This window comes from Manacus candei, unplaced genomic scaffold, assembly GCF_025592945.1.
Source record: "Manacus candei isolate 608988 ecotype Guabito, Panama unplaced genomic scaffold, ASM2559294v1 h1tg000002l, whole genome shotgun sequence".
Classification (NCBI taxonomy): Eukaryota; Metazoa; Chordata; class Aves; order Passeriformes; family Pipridae; genus Manacus; species Manacus candei.
The window spans coordinates 249644-263119 of NW_026138050.1; the positions used below are offsets into that span (position 1 = coordinate 249644).

General features: G+C 47.8%; 1 long non-coding RNA gene across 2 annotated transcripts in view; it reads left to right on the top strand.

Annotated features, from left to right (window-relative positions):
• LOC127472951 (uncharacterized) overlaps positions 1–13476 on the top strand; it is a 142982-nt gene that overhangs the window by 35879 nt on the left and 93627 nt on the right. For both annotated transcript variants that reach the window (XR_007905220.1, XR_007905221.1), the window contains one exon: positions 10434–10626. This is a non-coding gene — a long non-coding RNA (uncharacterized LOC127472951). The remainder of the gene's footprint in view (positions 1–10433; positions 10627–13476) is intronic.

The following is a 13476-nucleotide window of genomic DNA, read 5'->3' on the forward strand; positions in this document are numbered from 1 at the left end:
TATTAAAGTGTGAATTTATTTTTAAACCTCTTAAATTATTTACTTTGTCTACTTCTTTTTAATGACAGGTGACTATGTTTATGACTTGTTCTCTTTCCCAAGGTAGCACTTGGCATGAAAGGAATTAATTACTTGTAGAGTAAATGCAGCTGATGTTAATTTTCAAATAAAGTTTCAGCTTTGCTGAAATTTCAGAAAGAAAGTAGTGTTTTATAAATTAAACCCTGCTTTGTGTGCTTTCTTTTCAAAGAAGGCTTGCCATTTGGAAAGGCAGCAGGAACAGAGGACAAACACAGTAGATGAGGGAAACTTGTCTTTAAGGATATACTCGGTTAGCCATCAGTACCCAGCTGTGAGAGATGCCTGTGGCAGCCCATCGGCTGTATATGGAGTGAAACAGGCTCCAGCAGCACCCCAACACCTTTGGCAGGAATTGGTTCAGTGGCAAATTGCTGGTCTGTGGTAGGAGCTGCTGCTTTGAACTGACAGGGTGATTAAACTGGTTGCTCCCCTCTATGAGAGCATATGCCCTGTGCTCTACCAGGGAAACCTCATTCTGCTTCAGAGTGGTGCAGATTCTGATCCCATCAGAGCTGAACTGAAAGGATCCTGCACTGCCAGGCACTGCCAGCAGGGCTGGCGAACAGAGAGATTAAAGTGACAAGGTAGCTGTGTGTCTCTGCCCATGCAGGGCCTTTGGGAAGGGCTTCCAAGTGAGAAGGGCCTCTGGGACTCTCAGTACAAGTGGTACTCGCTGAGTGTGCAGCAGAGCTTAGGGCTCTGCACAGCTGGTCTGGTGCTGCAGCAGGAGCTCTTGGGGCTGTGAGCACCAAAGGGCTGGGGTTGTTAGTGCTGACACTCCAGACATGACTAAGCCATTTTGATAAAAGAGATGGAATCTGACGGTTTTACTATTTAGTTGTTTCTCATAGGTTTCAAATAAAAATAAATTGGCTTCTTTTAAAAGAACAAACTGTGGGAAAGCTTTGGTGAGCAGAAGCGAGTGGCCTCTGAAGCATGGCAGGTGTCTTCAGGTTCACAGACAGCTAATGAGCCTTCAGGGTGCATTGCAGAGGGCGCTGGACTGAAAAGCAAATGCCTCCACAGCTCTGGTTTTGCCTTGAGGCACTTGGGAATAGAAATGTTCCAGAGGAAGTGGGGCAAGGGGAGGTTTTGGGTTCTGAGCACACCACAGCATTGGGCTAGGCTGTCCTGGTGCAAGCATTGGCTGGAGTAGGACTGCGGTACCTGTGGGTGAGCTCCTGGATCCTGGGGCTTTCCTCAGCACCTTTGTTCAGGTGAAAGCTGCAGAGGTTGGCCGTTCTTAGGCTCTTTGCACCTTTAGCTTTGCTCCTAAGGGCTGGTATGAGCTGGGCTATCTGTATCAGCTGCAGTTTGCCAGTGAAGGTATGTTCTGGATTATTTGGAGGACTTTGTTTGCAAAGACCCTGGGATCCATCAGAAAATGGCTGTAAGGAAAATGCCTTTCATCGTTCAAGATAAAGAAGATCACAAGGCCTTGGAGACATCACTTCACTCAGGAATTAAATTGCAGGAGTCATCTGGTGTCAAATAAGTTTCATTTAATAGGTTACTCAAATAAAGTTTCTGTAGAAATCAATATCCCTTTTTCCTGCAATTGACAGCTCAAGACACTGAAAATGGCATTTTTCATATAAGGTTTATTTAATTTTAGGAGGAAGAATCCCTCCCATACCTTCTGCTTGGCCCGGGCAGCTCTGGTACAAGGATAACAGCCTGCTGAGGTAGAAACCTGCCCTGTCCTTACCCAGGGGGACAATGTGAGGCCACTTTAACACAGACTTGCCAGTCTCAGGTGCAGTAAGGATGCTGTTGTCACAGGGCTATATCGAAAGTGTGTCTACAGCTCACTGAAGGAAACAGGGACAAGTCACTGTGTTCCCTCTTACAGATAAGCTTGGCAAGACAAAATGCCTTATTATATATCTTAACGGAACTGGAGTTTCTATAGAGGCAAGGGTCTGCAGGCTGTGAAGACTGGAGATAGCAACAGGGGTGCTTCTGGGTCCAGGGTAGGTGAATCCTGCAATTTCCACCTCCCTTAAGAACATGGGACACCTTTGCTCTGTGTTTTATTTCAGTCTGATGGTATCCCATGGGGAAGGGAGGGGACTCTGGCAACGTTCTGCACCATCACTCTGGAGAACTGTGTGTAGGAAATGAGAGCTGTTATTATTCCTACTGTAGGGAAATTGTTTTTGAACGCTTGCTGTTTCCACCACTTGCTTTTCAGTCTTGAGTAATTTCTGAGGCTGACATGCCATCTCCAGTTGCATTTGTCTTGTGTGCCATGACTGATGCAATTACAGTTGACATTGTCGCAGCATTTTGCACAAATGCCTTTAATTGCAGGCTAGCAGATGACCTCTGAAATAAGCAGCAGAAGACATCAATGCTCTAAACTTCCTTCACCTCTTGGGGTAACATGTGGCCAGTGTCAAGTTTTTAAAGCAAATGCTTTCTCGCTGGTTGTGTGCAAGAAGCAGTGTTATTCCATCACTCTGGCACAACCTGCGTGTGGGTTTCCCTGTCAGCATTTCTGGCCATGAGACTCCACCTGCAACAGATGAGAGTAACTGTGTTGGCAGTGGACATCAGTGTGACATGCCTGAGGGTGCACGAAGCACTTTGCCCCCTCTCAGCCCCTTGATATGAGTGCAGCCACTGTGAGGACAGGGGGTGGTGGGGGAGACTGGCCCCATGGCCAGGGCCAGGCTCTGCAGAGGTGCCTGTCCTCATGGAAAAGGAAAACTGCCAATCCCTGGGGATTTGCTGGAGGAGAGTGGCAGGGTGTCAGGGCTCTTGCAAATACTTCTCCAGGAAGAGGGATGACAGCACCATCTCTCTTCGTGGGTGGGTGGGTGGGTGTTGGGCAGGGAGAGGAGGCCCCTTGAAGGCAGGTTAAACAGTGAGAAGAGCAGTGGAGGTGCTGGGGACTCCTGTGCAAGCACAGGCACATGGGACATTGACTGGGCCTGAAATGGAGAACAAATGTGGAAATTGCTTCTCCTTGGAGGGTACAGCTCCAGGAGGCAAATGCCAAGGGACAGCAGATGGGGGTGGTGGTGCTAGGCAGTGGGTAGCAGCTGGCTGGGTTGCTTGGCCATGCACCAGCCCTGGAGCTGCTGGTGGGGCTTGTGGGGAGCTGGTGCCGAGCATGCTGTGCTCCCCCATGTGGGGACGGCTATTGGACGTCAGAGGTGGCTACTGAGATGTCAGGGGCAGCTTCTGCTTTCTGAAGCTCCTTGCTGTGGATGGGAGAGGCTAGTTGGGCTGTGGGAGGGCCAAGAGTGGCTGCACCCCCGTGCATGCTGGCTGTGCTCAGCCTCATTGCTCTGAGAGCGCAAGAAGGCCCTTTCATGCCGTGGTTGGAGCAACTCACAGCAGCTAATCCAGAGCTGATGGCAGCTCCCTGCTCCCCACGTGCCTGACAGAATCAAGTACTGTGTAAAACCACCTGAGCTTTTAATGACCTCTTGCAGCCACAAACTGACCATCTAACTTTGCACAATTCGCTGAGATTCCATTTTACTCAAGGAAATAAAAATGATAGTTTAAACCATTTCAAATATAGCTGTAAATCCCTAACAACATTAACCTTTTCTAAAGTGTTAAACTGATCCCGCGTGGATTCTCAAAAGTGCTATTAGGAGGAGGCATGAGATACTCTCTCCTGAACTTCAGGTTCCCAAAGTAAATAACAAGCCATGCTGAGTGGGGTTTATTAGCTTTCCGTCTGTGCCTGCCTGTCTCCTCCCTCTGTTCTGAGTCATCTAATATAGGCACTTGTGCTTGGTGAAGGCAAAAATTCATGGACAGCATCACAGATGTGGGGAGGGGACTAGGGGGATACTGGGGCCCAGTGGGGGTGCAGCAGCTGCTGGGGGAGTGTGAGAAGCATGAGACTGTCTGGCCTGTGCAGCCGAGCAGCTCCCTTTGAAAGGATCTCAGGCTCCGGTGTTCAGTTGTCAGGAGGGCTTGGCTGGAGACAGCAATAGTAAGGAAGGGTTTTATGAGGCTTCTGGCTTCATTTTAGAAGACCAGATGTGCCAATTGGGTGCACTGGCTGAGAGAAGGGGATGAGGACACTGGCCTCTCTGGGGCCACAGAGGATTGTTCCTAAAAGGGTAAGGTGGCCTAAAGGAAACACTTTTTTGATAATAACACCACAGTCCTGCACAGGCAGGAAAAAACAGATCAGGGCTTTTTGACTAAGAATATACTCCTGACATGGCACATGTATCCGTGACAGTTTAACAAGATGAATACCATAGTGAGAAAGCTGAGAAAAAGGAAGAACGTAAACATAAACATGAATGAACACTGGGATTTAAGGTTTAAGGTTCATTTGCAGATATCCCAAATGTTCGTAATCTCACAGCCACGAAGAAGACATCTCCAGTATTAAACAACCTCTTGTGCAAGACAGAGCTTATGAAAGTAGCTGTTGCATGGAGCAATATTTCCTAAGCATTGCTTAAAAAAAAGGATATGGGAATAGATTCTAGCAGGGACTAGTCTGAGACTGGGAAGGGAGGGTGGGTGAGCAGGGCCAGAGCACTGGAGCTGCAGGTTGAAGAGGTTTGCAGAGGGCCTTGCTCGGACCCTCTGAAGCCTGCACAGGGATCTGTGTGCTGTCAGGAAAAGGAGGCAGTCAGAGCTCAGGGCTAGGCAGGGCTGAGCCCTTGGGACGCCCTTCTCTTTCTGGCTGAAAGAATCTATACTGGATACACAGCCCACTGGGATGGAAATCTTGTCTGGGTAGCCCAGCTGCAGCTCAGCTGTGCTGGCAGAGGTAAGAGCTGTCATAGTCCCATGCCAGGGGCCCTTGGGCTATAAGAACACTTCATGGTTCCCATCTTTTCATAGCTACAGAGCTTTCAGTAGTATAAAGTCGATTTTTATTTGAACATATTTGTCATATTAACCTAAACCATGGGCCTGGGCTGCAGTTTGCCCCTCTGATAAACAAGGATAAGCATAACCAGTACTAGCTGAGAAAGGAGATATGGCAGTAAGCAGAGTGTTATTGAATAATGTTATTTTCAGAAGTGCAGCTGCTTGTCTCTGACAAATTAAAAAGGAAAACATCTGCAAGGTACACTGGGAGGAAAATACTTCAGGAGAGATTTTATCAGGAGTTAGAGGTAATAGTCCTGTAGACACAGTCTTTCGGTGCTCTGCAAAGTATTATAATGCTAGGTAATAGTGTTCAGAGAGCCAAAGTAGGCATTTGTATGCACTTTGCAAGGAATGGTGTGTTATTTAAGTGTGCTTTCCTCTAAGAGTCTGTATTCTCTAATTCTCTGTCATTAAATATGAAGAGTTTCTTCCAAATGAGGAGGGAGTTCAGCCTTCAGTGCTTCTGGTAGGAAGGAGGATATATGGGCCATCTTCCTGTGCCTTCGCCAGGCTGACACCAGCCTCTCTCGTGGTTTTAACTGGACACTTTAATAATGAGGCAAAGACAAGCACAGGAAAGCTCCTACCAAAACAGCACACCCAGTACTCTTGTTCCCCATAGCACACCTAGGAAACACCTCCTGGGCTTGCTGGCCTGAGCAGGCTCAGCTGATGGTGGGAGCAGGTGAATGGAAATGAAGGACTCTGTCTCCTGCTGTAAGGCATGTAGTGGACATACATCTGGTCTTGAAAAGCATATTCATACTTTGTAATGCAGATGTATTTCTCCTGGAGATGATCTGTAATGCATCAGAGGGGAACACACGTGGGGAGGTGAGGAAGAGGTACTGTACTCCTGCCGTCTCACACCTTTCCTTAACAAGATGAGCTTCAGGGATTTACAGTCAAACAAAAGGTGAAGATGAACCTCTTGTAAATGGTAGCACTTAAAATTCGTGCTGCTTTGAAGCTGCATGCTGAGCAGATGCTGCATGCACAGCCATTGCCCTCCTGAGATGTGGGTTTTAATTCACCTCCGTTTATGTCACCTGTTCCCCATGTGTTTGTGTTACACTGCTTAGCTCCCAAGGTACCTGTGGACAAAATGAGCTTTTGTTCCACCTTGTGCTGCTCGAGTCTTGCTCATTCTGTCACAGGGTGTTGGACAGCACGAGATGTGGCCAGGCTGAGCCAGACATTCCGAATCAGTCCCACAAAGCTCTCATCTGAGGAAACTCTTGGACATCTAGCCATGTTCTTACACCTCCTGCAGCATGTGGTGTGGGGGTCACTGGGGAAGTTATCAACAAGTTTCCAGAGAAAAGGAGCCTTTCTGGGCAGTCAGCCTACCTTACTGTGTGAGGGGAGCACTGACTGCAGTGATGCCTCTTCGTGGGAACCCACTTGCATGGGGAACAGATGGCATGCTCTGAGGGCTTTGGTGTGCTTGTGCTGGAGCTGGCATTGGGGGTGACACATGTAGGACTCCTTGGACAGAGGAGGAAAATCGTGGGGAGCAGTCAGGAAGGCAAGCTCCCTATGGTCCTTGCAGAGTTCTAGTCATCTGAAGACCAGAGCAATGTGCTGCAGAAATAGGTTGTCCAACTCTAGAGTAAATGTGAAGCCTGAAGACAGATGTGGTTGTGGGTACCCAAGGAGCTTCTCATCTGGAACTGCATTAAGTATCTCCTGTGGGACACCAGAGAGCATGCAGAGAGGAGCTGGAGTGCCTCATGGACTCACTACAGCTAATTCTTGCATGATTTGTAATTATAGGACTCTTGAATCTGCTTATTGCCCCCGGGGCGTGTCTTGCACATCTTGCATTGGAAAACTGTTGCTCATGAGCACAAGGCTGCATCTACAGCACTGGGCTGAAAGGTTCTGAGTAAAAGAAAGCCATATACTCTCACTTGTGTACTTGTGGCGAACAGAGAAAGGATATTTTGTAGAATTAATTCTAGTAGCATTTGGATGCATTCTCCAGTGTCCGTGACTCATTCAAAGAGCCAGTGAAAGGATGGCACAAGCCCATATTCCAGGGATATGCTTCCAAGTGTCTCAGGCTAGCTGGGCTAGAGCTCTGACCCTTGTCTGCAGGACGTCAATCCTCTACATTAGTTATGTTTCCCTGGACAAAAACAGCAAACTGTGGATAAACCTGAGATAAATAGTTTCTATAGTCCTTGGCACTTCTTTAGCAGAGGGAAGTTAATCAATGTAGTTTATTAAATGTCTTACAGCTCTTTTTCAGTCATGGTTAGCCATAGGTGACCATCTATTTCCAACATGATTGTACTGGAGGGAAGTGGCAGGGTTTGCTGCAGCAAATTCCTTCAGCTGCCAAAGCGAGGTTTAGGGCTTGGTGCTTACCATGCTGCTGCAGTACAGATACATCCTTTAAAAATCAAGAAAGAGATGTGGATTGGTTTTTTTTTTTTCTTCAAAAAATGACATTTTGAAGTAGGTTAAATCTACCACTTTTCCACATTTTCTTAGAGAGAGATTTTTGTTCTGGCTGTTGTACGTGCTTTCCATGAGAAATTATTTATAAGCTCCTCAATCCCTCGTCTACTCTTCTTGATGTAACAATAGTAGATCTGGAGGAATGACCAAGGTTAGTTTTATAGTCTTGCTTCAGATGTAGTGCCAAGTTATTCAGTGCTTCGTTTTGTTAGTGCCTGAACCAAGGGGCAATTTATCTCAGCAATGTCCTTCAGATTATACCTATATACCATTTTACCAATAAGGCATGCACCTGCTGCTCCAGTCCCAGAAGAAATCAATGTTTCGTTTCAGAGATGTCAGTTCTTTGCTCTCCCTCCTTTTGCCATTCTTATGAAGACAAACTTTTTAGGGGGCATGGGAAGAAATACAGAAGAATTGTGGAAAAACCTCCCCTACTTCAGCTACGACATCCTGTTCAATTACGAATCATAAAGAAGCTCGCTGAGGGCAAGGTCGTCAGGGTTTAAGTGGTGAATAAACATGAACAGGATGGGACATGCCCTTTGTTGGGGTCTGTATGGACGGGATGGGGCGCAGCCTTTGTTGGGGTCCCCTCCAGATGATGGGCCTAGACTGCTGCAGTCCTGGAAGGAAGTGTACATGGCATTGCTGTCTTTGCTGGACAAATGCAAAGCTGTAGCTCAGTTCCTTGCTCACAGCCAGTTATCTATCCTGGCACTGGTGTAATTCTAATACATACTTTATTGCTTGTCAATATTTTAACCTTCCTGGCACATTATCCCCTAGGGCAACCGAGCAGCCTTAATAATATAGCTGATAATTATCATCCTGGTGAATAGAGTTATCACTGGGGTCCTGTATAAATCACGTGGAAAAGATGACAGATTTCACTGGCTGATCATTACAAAAATGGGAAGAGGTGACAGCTTAATGGGGAAGGTAATAAAACCAACAGTGAAGTAATTTTTAATATAGGCAATGATTCTCAGGCTTTTCTATTTGTTTTCATGCTAATAGAAGATAAATGTCATATTAGGAATAAGACCTGAAATTTCTATTAAAAATATTTGGAAAATTTCATTAAATATCAGCAATTCCCAGCTCAAGAAGTGGCAGCATGGGTCTTAATTACATCTCTTAATTACCTGTATGAGGTCCTTAGAACCCAAGTGGGGAATAATAGTATTTGCTTTGCTTTCTTGGTGTGCTGCAAGGGGTGATGTTTCTAAATGCTGGCCACTGGTGGAAGGCAGGACAGCAGTCCTGGCAGGGATCCTGAACCAGGTACATCATGGCTATTTTGGTAGGCTGCAGGTTTCACAAGAGATCCAAGCTGTCATAAGCAAAGAACAAGACTTCAGCGCAGGTGTGAGAAAGCCCTGCAGCAGTACTGGAGCTGTGAGAAAGGGAGGGTGCATTACAGAGTGGACAAAGGACTAAGGCACACTCACCAGAAATATATGACGGACTGGTGTTTGCACCTGTAAGTTACCTGTTAGTATTGCTGGTTGGTCCTCTGGACTGCATGCTATGAAAGTGCATGTGTGCAGCCTTCGGCATTTATACTACACACTAACAAAAGGTTTGGGAGTATGAGTGAGCTGTGGTGGGACTGCAGAGTGAGCAGGAGTGTCCTGGGAAAGGGCCACAGCTCCCTGGGTGAGACCAGAGTAACAAGCAGCTGAGAGAGCAGCAGATGGGAGGCTGCTAGCCCAGCTCTCGGCGGGAGCCTGGGTGATCCGGGGAGGGACCGGGGCTGGGGCTGGAGGTGCTGTGGGCACTGTTGTGTGTTGAGTGGGTGCTGGGGCTGAGCAGGTGAAGACTGGTCTGGTGCTCCCCAGCAAAGTGCGGTTGCTGCCTGGGCATCATCCTGTGCACCGCCTACCTGTGGAGCCAGTGCTGCCACGGCTGGGAGAGCAGGAACACCTCTTCCCAGTCAGCAGCCTGGCCTGGGCTGGCTTGGCTCTGGATGGTCTCCTCAGCAGTGATTAATGTGAGGATGTCTCTGGGATGCAAGCTGGGGAAGGGAGAGCAGTGGAAAATATATTTGTGTCTGTGCTTAACATTCACAGTGCATTCTCTTGCATTTCTTCTAAACAAGCACTATGAGGTCTGAGCCCCAGTACCTCTAATCTAGTGAGGGCCTTATTGATCAGGTCTTGCTATTTGGTCCCCTGAGCCGCCTCGTGTTGCACAAAAGGGATAAATTGCTCCTTATACTTTCAAGAGTCAGAATGTTTTTAGTGTATGTAGACCCATATGATAAATACAAAGGCACAGCTGGGAGGAGACTGGCAAAAAGCAGAGGGATAATTAACAGCTGGAACAGCACAAACTAGTTCCCAAGCCCAAGCCCTGAAGGAACACGATACATTCATCATGCTGCTCTCTGGGCTGATGCTGCAGCTCTGGGGTGCGTAGTATTGAATTACAGTCTCTAGAAAATATTGTTTGGGGAATGTTGAGGAGAGCTGGTAAACAATGTGCTAGAAGGTGACAGATACATTTGCAGCTTCATATAGGGCTTTCATAATAAAAAGAGCCATGCGGGGTTTTCCCCTCTCTGCCTGCCTGTCAGAGCTGGCAGCAGGCAGGCTGCCAGGCTTCGGTGGGGGCCGGCAGGGCCGGCAGCCATTGGGCTTGCTTCCTTCTGATGACTGTTTTCTTTAAAATATTATTTTGTTACTGTGTGAAGCACTAACAATGGCTGATAAATCTCAAGCTTAATGAAGCACCATCCATGATTCAGCTGCTGTAGATAACAACATATAGAAAGAAGGCTCTTAACTCTGGATTTGGACTCAGTCTAGCCTGGACACCCCTTCTGGACTCTCTTGTCTTCAATGTGGTGTTACAGAGGATGGCACAGAGGCTCCCAGCTCAGAGCTGCTGCCCACATGATCTGGGCAGAGCTGGTGATCAGGAGCTGCACTTCAGCCGTGTGGAGGTGTGGAAGATGGAGGCAGCCAAAATCTATGTGCTTTGTAAGATGTTTTCCTTTCTATCCTCTTTCTTCACAGGAATTTATTCACAAGACTCTAATCTAGGATGACCCTTCACTCGTACAAACCGGCTGACGAGTGATGGCAGTGTCCCCCAAGTCGAGCTCACAACATGCTCAGGAGCTGCCTTCCTCTGGAGCATCCTGCATCACAGCCCCAGGGCCCTGAGTGCAAGGTGTATCTGTGAACCAACAGTGAAGCACACACCAAGGTAAGGGAGGGGGAATCTCATTCAAATGCCACATCCTTCTGGCAGCACAAACTAGGTATTTGCTTGCTTCATTGATTAAATGGGGGACTCCCACAGCCACGGTAACCAGTGGTGTCTGTGCACAGGGGGTGAACAGGGGATGAATGGTGAGGTTTTCTCTGATGATGAAAGGGGAAGTTTTAAGGTGGTTTGCTATCAATTAAAAAATACCATGAGAATCTTGAAGACAGAAAAAGACACACAAGAGCTGAATACATGGGAAAATCTACAGCAGCAGTATGCTGCTTCTGGACGGATTTTCCTGCACGTGGAGTGAGTGCTCCCAGCAGCACTGGAGCACATGATGTGCACCTGGATTTCTGGTAAGGATGCATCATATGCTTTCTGCAGAAGATGTGGAATTTAAGGTTATTCCATCCTTGCTTATGTGCCACCCCCACCCTCAAGGAACATGAGTGGCAACTGATATGGCATTAGAAATACTGCTCAAGGAATCCTGACTGCATGGAAGGTCCTGAGCCAGGGAGCTCCGACTCACCTGCTCAGTGAGCTTCTGCTCAGCTTAGAGTTTCTGGGTCCTCATGGCATCAGAGTGGCAGAGTGTGAGTCCACCTGCCCAGGCTGGCCAGCTGCCAGAGGGGAGCTTTTGTGGTGGAGAGCCAGGCACCCAGGCAGCTGTGGTACCCCAGCAGTGGCCAGCCAGGGTTGTTCTGGGGGGACTGTGGTGGGGCAGCTGCTTCCCCTCCAGCTGACTAAGGCAGCAGCTGCTATGGGCTTTGCTTCTGCTCCAGACTAGTGCTGTGATTACAAGACAGACATAAAGTCACAGAATCATCATAAAAACCTAAAGTAAAGTATTCAGCTCATAAAAAATGGGTCACCTGAACAAACAGAAGAGTTACAGCTTTCCCTTCTCCCCCTTGGAGCCAAGGGGAGAGTGTGCCACTATAGCAGAAGCCTGAGGAGCCAACAGTGGCCAAAGCAGAGGATTTCACTACCCCTGGAGAAGCTCTTTCACATTTATTTGTCATATGTTTGTATTTAATGCACTGGTCAGGGGCAGGACTTGCAGACAGCCACAGATTGTGCATGTGAGTTGGTGTAAACGTTATGTACGACCATTGTCAGCTCTGCTCCCCAGGAAGATTGATACACAGAATGAATCTTCTCAAGCTGCTTCTGAAAAGATTCATGACACTGCAGTGAAAGTTGCTTCCAATGGGAACCTCTGTGTACTGGTGTCAGCATATATTTTATTCCCCATGACTACAAGGGCTGGTTAGGTTATGAGCCTCCCACTGAAATGGACCGCATACAATTGCCAGATAATTGGTTCTTTTCCTTGTAGGCTGATGAAGTTATGGTTCACCTCTGACTCCCCCAAGAGCAGCAGGCACAGCACCATGGGCTGCTTATCTCTCATCCAGGTGCTCAGCCTGTCTGTCCCTTCCACCTAGCATGGCCAGAGGGGAAGCCCCAAGAGTAGAGGGCAGGGAGCAGCTGCTGAGCATGGGTTTGACCTTGCTGCCTGAGCCGGCAGTGGGGCTGCAGGACCGTGCAGGTTCGTAGGGTGCTGGTCCAGGCTGGGGGTGGTGTGGCAGATTCAGCTGCAGAGTGATGCTGAAATCGGGTCACTGTGAGCATCGGTCCTTGACAGGTGCTGTAGCCCAGCTGTCTGGCCTTTTGTCCCTGGGACCACGTACTCATCTGTTGTGGCATGTCCCAGCTGCTGCTAGTGCTGGTGCTGCAGCCGCGGCAGAGGACACGTGGAACTCTTCAAATCTCGTGCTGATTGTATCTGGCTGCAATTGAAGGCTCAGGAGACCTTGGAAAAGAGCCCTTTGCCTGCCTCCCTGTCTGATTGATCTTACCAAGGGGCCATGACTGATCTTGAAAATCTCCCTGCTCCCAACTGAGCAGTCACAGAAAGGCATCAGGTATCCATCTTCCCCCTTTGGTCTTGTCCTCCTTTGGATAATGACTCTCTCCTCCAACACACCTGCTCTCTCTTCTGCTAGACCTCCTTGGTGTGCAAACATGTGGCTCCTCTATGCTGGCATTTTAGAGTGGGATTGAGCAGTGTTGCTGCTTGGAGCCATCCTGTTGCTTGCTCCTCTCCTCCTCCTTGCAGGTTTGTACAGCATCTTCACCCAGTGTGAGAAGAATCCGGGGGTGAAGTGGCGTAGGGTGGTGGGAATGCTGCCACTGGGAAGGCCATGCATGCCGGAAATATCTTTTCATCGGAAAGGCCCTAAAAGAACTGAGTCTGCCAATCAAGCACTCTACAAACAAAGATTAATGTGCACCCCTCATGCTGAGCCACAACTCTCTGTTTATTGCATTTTAACATTGTCAACAGCGCCTGCCGAGGTGCTCGCTGTGCTCTGCTGACCTCCGCTATTTGGGATGGCATATGAATTGATTGTGGTTGAAAGAATTTACTGGAATAAAATGAGCTTCTCAATTATTGCCACACAAATAAATCTCTGTGTTTCAGTAATCCCCCCCCAGGGAGCACTTCCAAAACCCTGTGTTCTTTTAGGACCTTTCTGATGGAAAGTTCTTATTTCTGTAGTTTGGCTTTTAGGATGGCTCATCTACTTTACTGGGCACCTTCTGGAGACATCTTCCCAAAAGGTGTCAGGCACATAAAAGCTGAGAGTGCTTGGGACTATCCCTGCTAAGGCTCTTCCTTGTGCTGCCAGTTACAGTGCTCTGGAACATAAAACATGGAAATAATTAAGTGGATTAATTAGCTAACATTTGCACAGGATCTGGAAAATATAAAGAACTATATAATTGCTAGGTACCGTAGATTAATTAGTTAATGTTTACCCAGTGCTTTGTAAA